This window comes from Aotus nancymaae, unplaced genomic scaffold (genome assembly GCF_030222135.1).
Source record: "Aotus nancymaae isolate 86718 unplaced genomic scaffold, 86718_ANA_hifiasm-v0.15.2.pri h1tg000155l, whole genome shotgun sequence".
NCBI classification, from domain to species: domain Eukaryota; kingdom Metazoa; phylum Chordata; class Mammalia; order Primates; family Aotidae; genus Aotus; species Aotus nancymaae.
In genome coordinates this window covers 534415-545941 of record NW_026988570.1, presented here as the reverse complement: position 1 = coordinate 545941, position 11527 = coordinate 534415, and the positions used below count along the sequence as shown (strand labels likewise).

The 11527-nt window shown below is 50.8% G+C and overlaps 1 protein-coding gene across 1 annotated transcript in view; it reads left to right on the top strand.

Moving 5' to 3' along the window:
• The first annotated feature begins 7941 nt into the window (after positions 1–7941).
• Positions 7942–11527, top strand: part of TMEM87B (transmembrane protein 87B) — a 158093-nt gene continuing 154507 nt past the window's right edge. The window contains exons 1-2 of the mRNA XM_064371636.1: positions 7942–7971; positions 11052–11264. The gene's annotated coding sequence lies outside the window, so the exon portion shown is untranslated. The remainder of the gene's footprint in view (positions 7972–11051; positions 11265–11527) is intronic.

Here is an 11527-nt window from a genome sequence, read left to right as displayed (position 1 = left end):
GGCCCCGAGGCCATATCCATGTGTGGTCTGTGCCAGGCAACAGCTAGGGTTGGGCTTACCTTCCACGGCATGGCTGTTTGTGGTTGGCCTTTTTCCCTGCTTGTAGCGCTTGGTGTCTGCTCAGATACATCTGAGATGGTTCTCAGATAAAAACTCAGATGGGAGGAGAGGGTGGGAGTGCCCTGTGCAGAGTTCACCCACCTGGCTTGGGGGACTCTTTTCTGTGATCTGCCTGTGAGGCGCTACAGAACTTCAGAGTGTGTGGAGGCTTCTTTCCCTATAGCTAGACTGTTAGTCAAGGCATCAGGAACACTGAGAATCAAAAGCCCGGATCTCTTCCACCTTCTGTGCCTCCCTCAGTCGCCTCTGGGCATATTGATGCTCATTTACATTCCTATTTTTTTAATTGAAATTCTATGTTAGAAAATCTAGCTTGTGGCCATGCACGTCCCTGAGTGTACAGGTCTAGTCATCTCCACCTACTTTAAAATGATGAAAGTTGAGAGTTCTGGGGAGAAAAGTAAACCATTGGTTGTTGATCTATTTGGGAAGCACAGATTCTCCCAGCCTCTCCAACTGGCTTGCCAGAAGTAACTATTTTTTCCCGAATCTCTCTAGCATCTGTCAGGATACAGGCATCTCCATGTGTGTTGAGTCCACACTGGCTTATAAATGAAGGGGCTGGAGCTTGGATTCCTAAGGATGGAACCCCAGAAGCTCATGCCTGGGGCATGGAAACCTTCCTGTTTTCAACCAGCAATGAGCAGGGCTTCCTCAGCTTACAGGTGTTCCCCTGAATCCTTGACTTCAGAGCCAGCCAGGGCTGAGCTGTCTGCTGGTCCCAGAGCCTGGGTCTGGCTGCATGGGCTCAGCTCAGAGCTCCCAGCATGCTGTCCTTCTCAGGTTAAGTGCTGAGTCTGGCCACATCTGGTCTCAGCACTCTGTGATTAGGAACAGCATAGCTACTAAGGAAAGACTGATACCTTTAAAGATCTTAGGCACGTAATCTTTGGGGACGCAGAAAAAAACTCTTAGAAGAGACTCTGATAAAACCACTAAGCTAAAATTCTAGAAGAATAAACATCCTTTCCCTGTCCCAGGCAGCTGATAAAGTCAATTTGCACTGGACCCTGAGTCACCAAAAGCTACAGAACCACAGGGCCAGTATTTTTGGAACAGAAACAGAATAGATTCTGATAAATTCCTTTTGAACTGAGAATAATGAGGCCTCTCCCTACCATCATCCCACCCCTGTTTTGGTCTTGAGCCTGAGCCCAGGGCATGACAGCTGTGGGCAGCTGAGGTCTGAGGTGGGTAGCTCTGCAACCTGTAGGGTGGGATGGAGGTGGGGCTGGGAGGAGCAGTGGGGAGGGTTCCAGCCATGTCCTGCCAGTGTCCTGGGGGCCAGCCCCCATGGGAAAGGTCTCAGCAGCCCCTAGGGAAAGCCAGACCCACAGAAGAAGACTATTGTGGCTGCCTGGCTGGCCCCAGGGTGTTTGATTTCTCTAAAGTAGCATGTTGTGATGAAAGAGTGAGATGTTAACATGAAAATGAGAGTTAGCAAGCTGAAAGTCCCGATCATGATGCTAGTATGTCTCACAAACAGCTGCCCCAGCCCCTCACCCCGTATTGAGCACCTTCCCCTCTGGCAGTGCTTGCAGGAACCCTTCTCACACTGCCCAACCAGGTCTGCCTTGTGAGCGGCTGGACTCCAGGACATCCCCAGAGTTCTGGGCAGAGAACTCCAAAAGTAAAAACAAGTTACAGCTGAATATTCTGGGAGATGATGTTCACCTTAATTTTCTAAAATGAGTATCTTAAAAATCTTATGCAGAAATTTGCATTTCGTACCTCAATATTTCTACATCATGTGCCTTAGTAAAATAAATAAATAAATAAATAAAAGGTGAGTGTTGTGCTATACTGTTTAAGCAAATACTGTGCTGGGGGAAAAGGATTTGGGTATTTTGCAGATTATTTTATTTCTCATCATGCAAGGTTTCCTTTCTTAGGGAATAAACAAATAGTTCTTTCTAATGGTCAGGTAAAAATATATGGTTTTGAAGGAACCTGTGAAAAAAACTAATGTGTAAGAATTCAAACTTAATGTTTCTCCCAAACCACCACCAAAGAACACAGCAGTTCATGTCTTTATTGGCAGTTGAGTAGCAAGATCAGTTGCTTGGGGAGAAATAAAACCAGGTTGGTATCCAGCTGGCTGGCTAAGAACAACATGAGATTATCTTAATTAGTTAAATATATCTAGGGAAAAAAAACAGTCTAAGTGAACAAGGAGATAAGGTAATACACTAAGTCTGAGCTGCTTGATAGAAATGTGTTCCCACCTGATAGAATTTCCAGAGAACATGCAGGACAGTTTTCAGGAAATGATGAAATTGGGTCCTTTGTTTGTACCTAAGTTAAAATCACCATTTTGACTCTTTTATACTATTACTTTCTGTTGAAGCCTTTCTTGCTGTGCTTGAACTGTCACTGTCAGCTGAGTGCTCCTTTTAAATCTTCTGTAATTTGCTCAGGGTGTGGAGATAGTGTGATGAACACAGCTTGCTTAAACTTGAAAATCATGAAGATAACCACAATGCAGTTAAGGGATGTGATTTGATAAAGTATCTTAAAGATGTCATTTTCTCTAAGGACTGAAGTGAGGGTACAGTTTCCTGGAGGAAAGTTTGGGTGGCAGAGGTCCCCACTCTGCGGTGCAAGCTTCTTTTCATACAGAGGATGTGGAACCAGGTAAGTCCCCAGCCCTTTCCCTAACAGGAGACAAAGGCTGTCTCAGGTCTCAGGCCAACACCCGGCTCTGAGCAGATGTTGTAGGGAACTTACACCTCAGACACAACTCCCTCATCCCAAAAAGAGCAGTGGAAAAGTGAAAAAACAGCCAGCACATTGCAGGCTGAGTATCCCTTATCCAAAATTTTTGAGACCACAAGTTTCAGATTTTGCATATTTTTTTCTGATTTTGGATTTTTTTTTTTTTTTTTTTTTTTTTTTTTTTTTTTGAGATGGAGTCTCACTCTGACACCCAGCCTGGAGTGCAGTGGCACAATCTTGGCTCACTGCAACCTCTGCTGCCTAGGTTCAAGCGATTCTCCTGCCTCAGCCTCCCCTGAGTAGCTGAACTACAGACTCATGCCACCATACCCAACTATTTTTTTTTTTTTTTATTTTTAGTAGAGATGGGGTTTCACCATGTTAGCAAGGATGGTCTTCTCCTGACCTTGTGATCCGCCCGCCTCAGCCTCTCAAAGTTTGGAATTACAGGCAAGCCACCGTGCCCAGCCTGATTTTGGATTATTTACATATACATAACAGGTTGGCTTGGGGATGGGACCCAAGTCTAAACACCACATTCTTTGTTGTTTGTTTTTGGAGACAGAGTCTCACTCTGTCACCCAGGTTGGAGTGTAGTGGTGCGATCTCGGCTCACTGCAACCTCCGCCTCCCAGGTTCAAGTGATTCTCCTGCCTTGGCCTCCCAAGTAGCTGGGACTACAGGCATGTGCCACCACACCTGGCTAATTTTTGTATTTTTAGTAGAGATGAGTTTTGTCGTGTTACCCAGGCTGGTCTTGAACTCTTGATCTCAAGTGATCCTCCTGCCTCGGCCTCCCAAAGTACTGGGATTACAGATGTTTATCATGTTTGACATATGCCTTATGCACACAGCCTGAAGGTAATTTTATGCAATATTTTTCATAATTTTGTGCATGAAACAAAGTTTATTTGCTGAACCCATCAGAAAGCAGAGGCATCAGTTGTGAAATTTTCCACTTGTGGCATCACATTGTTACTCCAAAAATTTGGATCTTGAGAGCATTTCAGATCTTGGATTTGAGGTTAGGGATGTTCAGCCTCTGCCAGCCACCATCTCCATGGTCTGGTTTGCACAGAACTGCCTGTGTCAGGAGGCAGCAGCTTCCATCAGCCTCAGCCAGCAGGGACAGGGTAGTGGTGCTTGTCTGGCCAGGAGGGGACACGGGACAGGTACAGTCACCTGGCCCCAGTGGTGCTCACTGTCTTTTTCCTGCAACAAGCCACAGCCAGGTCAGTCACAGGAATCTGAGCCTTCCCCAGAGCTCTGTCCTGCTGCTAGGGGGCAATGAGGTGGCCACTGTTGCAATTGCAGTGGTTACGTGTGAGTGACACATCCGAGAAGGAAGCTGGTTCCTGGAGAGGGACAGAGACAGAGGAGGATTTTCCTGGCCATGTGCCAGGCTGGGGGCTGCTCTGGTGTCTGAGCCCAGCCTCAGGCCTGTTATGCAGCCGAGGACACTCTGTGAGCGTTCTACTATTAAATTGCCCTTTTCACTTACAGCACCCCAAATTGGGTTCCTCTCACACACACCCCAAAGCCCAATTAGGAATTTCCTGGGCTTTCTTTGGGAGAGGCCCATGGGGGTCCAGAGGTGCTTCAGGAAATCTGGTTGCTGGAACCCCTCACCTCGCACTGCTCTCACCTTCTCCAGCCGCCTTGAGACAGTGAGGTGCTAGTGTGATTCTCCTGCCTCAGCCTCCTGAGTAGCTGGACTACGACACATGCCACCATGCCCGGCTAATTTTTTTTTTTTTGGATTTTTAGTAGAGATGGGGTCTCTGCCTGCCAGGAAAGGCCTGCTGCCCATGGTGTCCCTTTGTGGGGCTCTGGGGGCCAAGGAGTCAGTTGAAGTAGGATAGGGTGAGGGGGGCTTTGGGGGGAGGGAGGCCAGGGTCGGAGGCTGGGCAGAAGGACTCATGCAGGCTCCCAGCTCTCAGAGCACAGCCCTCTACACAGACAGGTCAGAGCTGCCACCCTGGGTCATAGGAGGCGAATGTGATAAACGGGCATGGGGGTGTGGGACATGCACCAGCCAGACAGACACAGCCCCGGTGCACCCGTTGTCCCCTCCTGCTCCCAGACCTTGTCCTCCCAAGCTACCCTCCCTGCCCACCGAGGAGGCCTCCCCACACCATGCCCACCTCCCACAAGTAGCCTGTGCTTGCTTTTCTGTTCTTGCTGCCTTGCTCATGAGAACCAACCCAACCACTCTCTTCCTTTCCTCTTCAGTTTTCACTTTTTTTTTTTTTAAGAGAGAGAGTCCTGCTTTGTTGCCTAGGCTGGAGAGCAGTGGTGGGATCACGACTCACTGCAGCCTCAAACTCATGGGCTTTAGTAGTCCTCCTGCCTCCCTCCCAAATACCAGGACCACAGGTGAACATCACCACACCTGGCTAATTTTTTTCTGTTTTTTTTGTAGAGATGGATCTGGCTTTGTGGCCCAGGCTGGTTTTCCCTTTTTGAGGGAAGAAAAGAAGTTGTCTATGGGACATTACTGTGTGTGCTGCTATTTTTTCCTTGTTAAATGAGACCTGATTAAACGTGAACCTGGAATGTCCCAGGTAGGAGGGCAAACCCTAGTCTCCCCAGGCCCAGGGCCCTGGACTGCTCGCTGGCCCCACACATCCTCCCTGGGCTTGGAGCCTCTCTGAGGGATCACTTCTAGGGTCTGCAGTGCGTTCTTGTGGACATCCTCAGCTGGGCATAATTTAGTCTCCTGAGGGTGAAGCTGATATCGAGAACAGCCCAGGGCCACCCTAAGAACAGTCACTGAGCAGAACTGAGGTGCACTGGGCCCTGGTGAGGCCTCCAGGCCTCTACTTCTGGGGACACCACAGCTCCAGCTCCTTGGCAGCCACCCCCTCAACTCCCCGCCCCCATGGCCATGTCCATTTGCTCATACTGCAGGGAGTGAGCCCCAGCTGGAGGTGGGGGACACTGACTCCCCCACTGTCTGCTGAGCTGGGTGACATCAGGTGTGTTGTTCTACTCTGCCTCAGTTCCTCATCTGGAGAAACAGAGAATAATGGCAGCTGCTGCTTAGGTTGTTAGGATGATAAAGTGAGATCATATATACGAAGTCTTTAACCCAGTGCCTGGCTTGGAAGAAACAATGTTGTGTTATTTGTGACAGCCTGGCTTCCTGTCATCATCATCTCCACAATGGCCACAGCAGAGCTGATGGGTCAGGGTCAGACTCCTTCCATCTCCTGCCCGTGGAAGTGGGAATCCCAACCTGGGGCCTGGGGGCACTCCGTTCACTCCCAGGAACCCTGCAAAGGGTTTGCAAAATCTATCTTGGATGTGTAGTTTTCTGGAGAGAGCATCCACATCTTTCACTGGGTGCCCCAAAAGTCTCTCACCCAAAAAGACTCATAGCCTGTGCGGTGACGTTTCTTTTCACATGGCCCCAGAAGGGCTCGTGCAGCGTACAGCAGAACTTTAGACTGGGCTTCAGGCAGAAAGGGGCTCGAGGTCTCAGCTCAGCAGCTGATAGCCTGGGGTGTGGGCTAGTGATCTCAGCCTCTTTCTGGGGCTCATTTCCTGTCCACAGAATGCAGGTGCTCATATCTGAGGGTCAGCGACCTGCTCTTGAAAGCCTTTCACACTCAGGGCCATCTCGGCCTTGCCCCCATCTGTCTGCTCCTCCCCTTGCCACTAAATGGGAACGTTTCTTCCCCAGGGCTGACCTCAGCCTGGTCTCCTCTCCTTCCTCAGGTGTGGTTTAAGGAAAGGGCAGAGTTTGGATGGGAAGAATCACATCTGAATCATCTGCATCGTAGGTGAAGACCATGGGGAAGAAGCAGGGACCAAGGCATGTAGAGGGCTGTGCTTTCGGGGACTGCAGAGGGCACAGGAGGGGCTGGGGGAGGAGTGGAGGGAGGCCATCTGCAGCCCCTATCTGGTCAGCCCCACAGAGTGCAGAGCAGCAGGGTATGCCCGGGCATGACAACAGGTGAGAGGGCACTGCCGTCATCATCCTAGACACTTGAGTCTCTTATCCTTTAGTGGCTTAAATTCTCTCTCCCCACTGGGGCAGAAACCTCAAAGCTGCCATTTCCTCAAACCATTTATAGTACCAGTTTTCAAAGCATCTTATTTATCCCTAACGGGGTTCTGTCCCCACCCACAGGGGGTCAGGAATGTGCAACCAAGCCGAGTTCTTCCTCAGGTGTACAAGAGCTTCCTGTGCTCAGCCTTAGATTGCCTTGTTAGGAAAAGTTGGTGTAGGAAGGAAGTTTTTTATCAGTGGACAAGCTTACTTAGATTTTCAGCAGATCATCTGATTCATCTGCAGAATTTGCTTTGGGAACTGCCTGGGAGTTTCTCTTCAATTGGTCTGCACGTGCTTGGCAAACACCCTGAGTGTTGCAGACTGTGGTTTCCTCTTCCGCCAGAGAGTTCTTAGATTCCCTTCACAGTTTTAGAATAAGACCTTAATAAGCTTTCCACTGTCCATGTTTTCAGATACTTTAAAAATGCCTCTTGCTGCAGGACTTCTTGATATCTGCCAGTCACAATCCCGCAAACTCCTCTCAAAGTAGAGAACTAAATCTCTATCAAATATTTCATCTCAACTTAATTTTCTAGGGTATTTGTTGTCATCCGTTTTGGCACTTAGGCTTTTTCCTCCAGTTGAAATGGCATGGTTCAAATCATGTTCTGTGCATCCAGGGAGGCCATGTGATCCCTGGGGCCCAGGACACCCAGTCTGGGCGCTACATTATGCAGCCCCCTGTCTATGGGGCATCACTGCTAACAGGTGGCCAGTCCTAAATGCCTGCAGATTTTCAGAGGGGTGCTGAACTCCCTGGAGAGGAAGGACAGCTCAGAGATTTCCATTGTCTTTCTTTGGTTTAGAAAACCCCAGGGTAGAAGCGAGTCCTGGTCCTGCCCCAGCCCTCGTGAAGACCCACCTCCCTCAGAGATGGCTGAGCCACAGAGACACCTGAGTCAGGGCGCAGCCTGGCAGGATTTCCTGCAACCACGTGCACCGGCACCTGTGCTGCAGGCCTCCCGCCCCCAACCACGGACCAGCACCTGGGCTCAGGTCTTTAAGACTGGGAGTTGGCTCTAGAGGCTGTGGAGATGCGAGATTTTGGTGTGAGGTCTGCATGACTGCAACTGGACAAGGTTAGTCATTTGGTTAAAAACATATTTTGGTCTTTCCTAAAACAAATCTGACTTCCAAATATTGGGCTGAAACATGAATGGTGTTTTTCTCGGGTCTGAGGACTGCTTTTGTAACCTCACTCAGGAGTTTGAGATGTGGGGTGGGACCCAGGCTAGGTCACTTGTGGTGTGGGCCTCTTGTCCTCACAGCCTTGTCAGGAACAGCCCCAAACCAAGACTGTCCCCCCATCAGTATCTCCTGTGTTATTACATGAGTTTACTATGATAAACCTTATCTGTGGGTTGTACAGTTTATCATTTACAAAAGGAAATTGACAGATTTTGGGGGCAACGGTAGGGTTGCTGTATGATTTACTATGGCTTAAGTCATAAGGGAAACTGAGCCATCTCGGTAATGTTTGCTTTTGTTGTTACTCAAAAAGAAATATCTTGCAAAATACCAGGTGTCTCATTGCTCGTACTGTCATTTCAGTTCCAATCTTGGTTTCACAGTTAGATCACGTAGATATCTTGACATGTTTGACCTCAGATGTTTTCCTTTTTTTTTTTGAGAGTCTTACTCTGTCGCCAGGCTAGAGTGCAGTGGCGCAATCTCGGCTCACTGCAACCTCCACCTCCCAGGTTCAAGTGATTCTCCTGCCTCAGCCTTCCAAGTAGCTGGAATTATAGGCACACGCCATCACATCTGGTTAATTTTTCATTTGTAGTAGGATGAGGTTTCACCATGTTGGCCAGGCTAGTCTCAAACTCTTGACCTCAAGTGATCTGCCCACCTCGGCCTCCCAAAGTGCTGGGATTACAGGCATGAGCCACTGTGCCCGGCCCTTCTTTCTTTTTTTAAGAGATAAGGTCTCACTCTGTCACCCAGGCTGGAGTGCAGTGGTGCAAACATGGCTCACTGGGCTCGTGCAGTGGTGCAAATGTGGCTCAAACTCCTGGGCTTCAGCAATCCTCCCACCTTAGTTTCCTGAGTAGCTGGGACTACAGGCACATGCCACTGTGCCAGGCTAATTATTTTTGGAAATGGGGACTCCCTATGTTGCCCAGGCCGGTCTCAACTCCTGGTCTTAAGCAATCCTGTTGCCTCAGCCTTGGAAAGTGATCTTTTCCTAAAACTCCAACAGCGTCTTTCGCCACCAGCCCCAGACTAGAGACCCCTGCTGCACCTTCCCATCCCCTGTAGATGAGTGGGATAACGGGCCACCTCTGTTGCAGTGAGAGTTCAGGTGCCCATGCGATCTCCAGACCTTTCCTCCCCAACTCCCCAGGTCCCTTCTGAAGGCAGGAACCACAGGGAGAACAGAGAATGCCAGAAGTTGAGCTCATTCCCTCCATGGCATCAATACCTGACACTTGGTCCTATACTTGGGAAGCAGGGCAAGAACAAGAGGTTCTTGAGAATGACAAGGCAAAGCAGCAGGCAGAGACAGGCCCGAGGGCTCCACTGGCAAGCTTACACACCCCACAGATATTAGGACAAGTTTCTTCCTTCATGCTATCAAGCCCACCTGTCTCCCCTGCTCAGAAAAAGTCAGGTCCAGGGCATGGCTGTGTTAATGCTGGGCTGACAGTCCCACAGTTTTGACTCCCAAACTGTCCCAGGCCGCTTTATAGCTGTGCTCAGGCATTGGGAAAAGGAGGTGATGAATGAGGTGAGGTGCTTCCAAAGCCTGCCAGAGCATGTGACAGGGCTGCAGTGGACTGGGGCTCGGGTCCCAGTCAGTAAGCTGGGATGGTGACCTGGTCTGAGATGGAGTGTGCAGCCCTGATTCACAGGCAGGTGACATTTATAGAAAAGATGAGGCACCTCCCAGGCTGAACACTCTGTCATTGAGCCCATCTACCCTCACCTTCGGCCTCTGCACTCCTCGCCAGAGCTGGGGGGGCAGGGGTGGAAGGGTGACCTTCTGACATCCTCACCCATCTATAGAAGAAAGTAACTCAGGGAGCTGCCAGACCAAACTGACAGCTCTCCTCAGCCCAGTGCTCCTGATGGGGACTCCCATCCCCAGCCCTGCTCCGCTTCTGCCTTTGCCATGTCCCCCTGTTCCCTTCCTGTGGCCTCATCATCGTCTCCCCACCCCATCATAACTTGCTCCAGGGAACTCTGGCCCAAGAGAGGCCAGCTGGCCCAAAGCACCTGAAATGCTGGCAAGGGACAGAGCCCTTGGCGGAGTCCCTGTGGAGGGTCAGGCTGAGTCATGGCGGCTCCAAGTGCAGACAGAGGGGAGAGCCCTAGAGATTCAGGCTCCAAGCTACCCCGTGGCCTGGCACACCAGCCTGGCTCCTGCCCAGTCCAACCTGTATCCATGTTGGACACAGGCTGGCTTCTTGAGGGGAAAGGGATAAGAAAAAGGAAAGGAGAGGAGGGAATGGGAGAAAGAATTTGGAGAGGAAGAGAGAGAAAAGGAAGGGCAAGAGAAGCTTGATCAAGGAAATTTTAGAACCCAACAGAGGTCCGGGCGCGATGGCTCACGCCTGTAATCCCAGCACTTTGGTAGCCGAGGCGGGCAGATCACCTGAGGTCAGGAGTTCGAAATCAGCCTGTCCAACATGGAGAAACCCCATCTCTACTAAAAATACAAAAAAATTAGCCAGGTGTTGTGGTGGATGCCTGTAATCCCAGCTTCACCAGAGGCTGGGTCAGGAAAATCGCTAGAACCGAGGAGGTAGAGGTTGCGGTGAGCCAAGATCACACCATTGCAGTCCAGCCTGAGCAACAAGAGCGAAACTCCATCTCAAAAAAAAAAAAAAAAAAAACACCCAACAGAGATGGTTTTTTGGAGACAGAGTCTTCCTCTGTTGCCCAGGCTGGAGTGCAGTGACTTAGTCTCTTGAAGCTTAGGTCCAGAGGAAGCAGGGGCAGATCCCGGGCGCTCCAGGCAAAGGGAGCTGATCTCGGGGCTGGGGTCACAAAGCTCCACTCCTGCCACCTCTAGGGCTCTAGAGCCAGGGAGGATGAGAGACAGGAGGCCTTTAGTTCACCCCTGGGGCTGGACAGAGTGTCAGCCTGTGCCACAACCTGGGGCGGTTCTGGCCAGGCTGAGCCGCGGCCCCTTTAAGAGGGGGTGGTGCTTCAGCTTGAAGGGAGGGACGCTGCCTGCGTGCGTGCCCTACGGAAGCCCGAGACTGCGCTTCCTGCGAGGATCCGGCAGGAGCAGCGGTGTGGTCAGAGGGAGAAGAAGCAGTGGCGCGGCCGGAGGGAGAAGAAGCGGCGGCGCAGTCGGAGAAGTTTCTTCGGAGAAGCCGTGGCGGCTTCCACGTAATAGTGGAGGAGGAGGCAGGTCTCTGCGGTAAGTGGCAGGGACTTGTACCCCACCAGGAACCCTCCAGGCCACCCTGCTCCTTCTCCGCGGCTCCCTGCTCCTTCTCCGCGGCTCCCTGCTTTCCGGTCCTGACTTCTTTGTGGGCATTTGGGCCCCAGTCATCCGCGTGGGGGAGGTTGTGAGGTCCTGGCCGTGGCAGCATCCGCGGCAGCATCCGCAACCCTGCCGGGAAGGTTATGCCCGTGTCTGACCTGCATCCAGCATCTAGGAGTGCACAGGCTCTGAGCCAT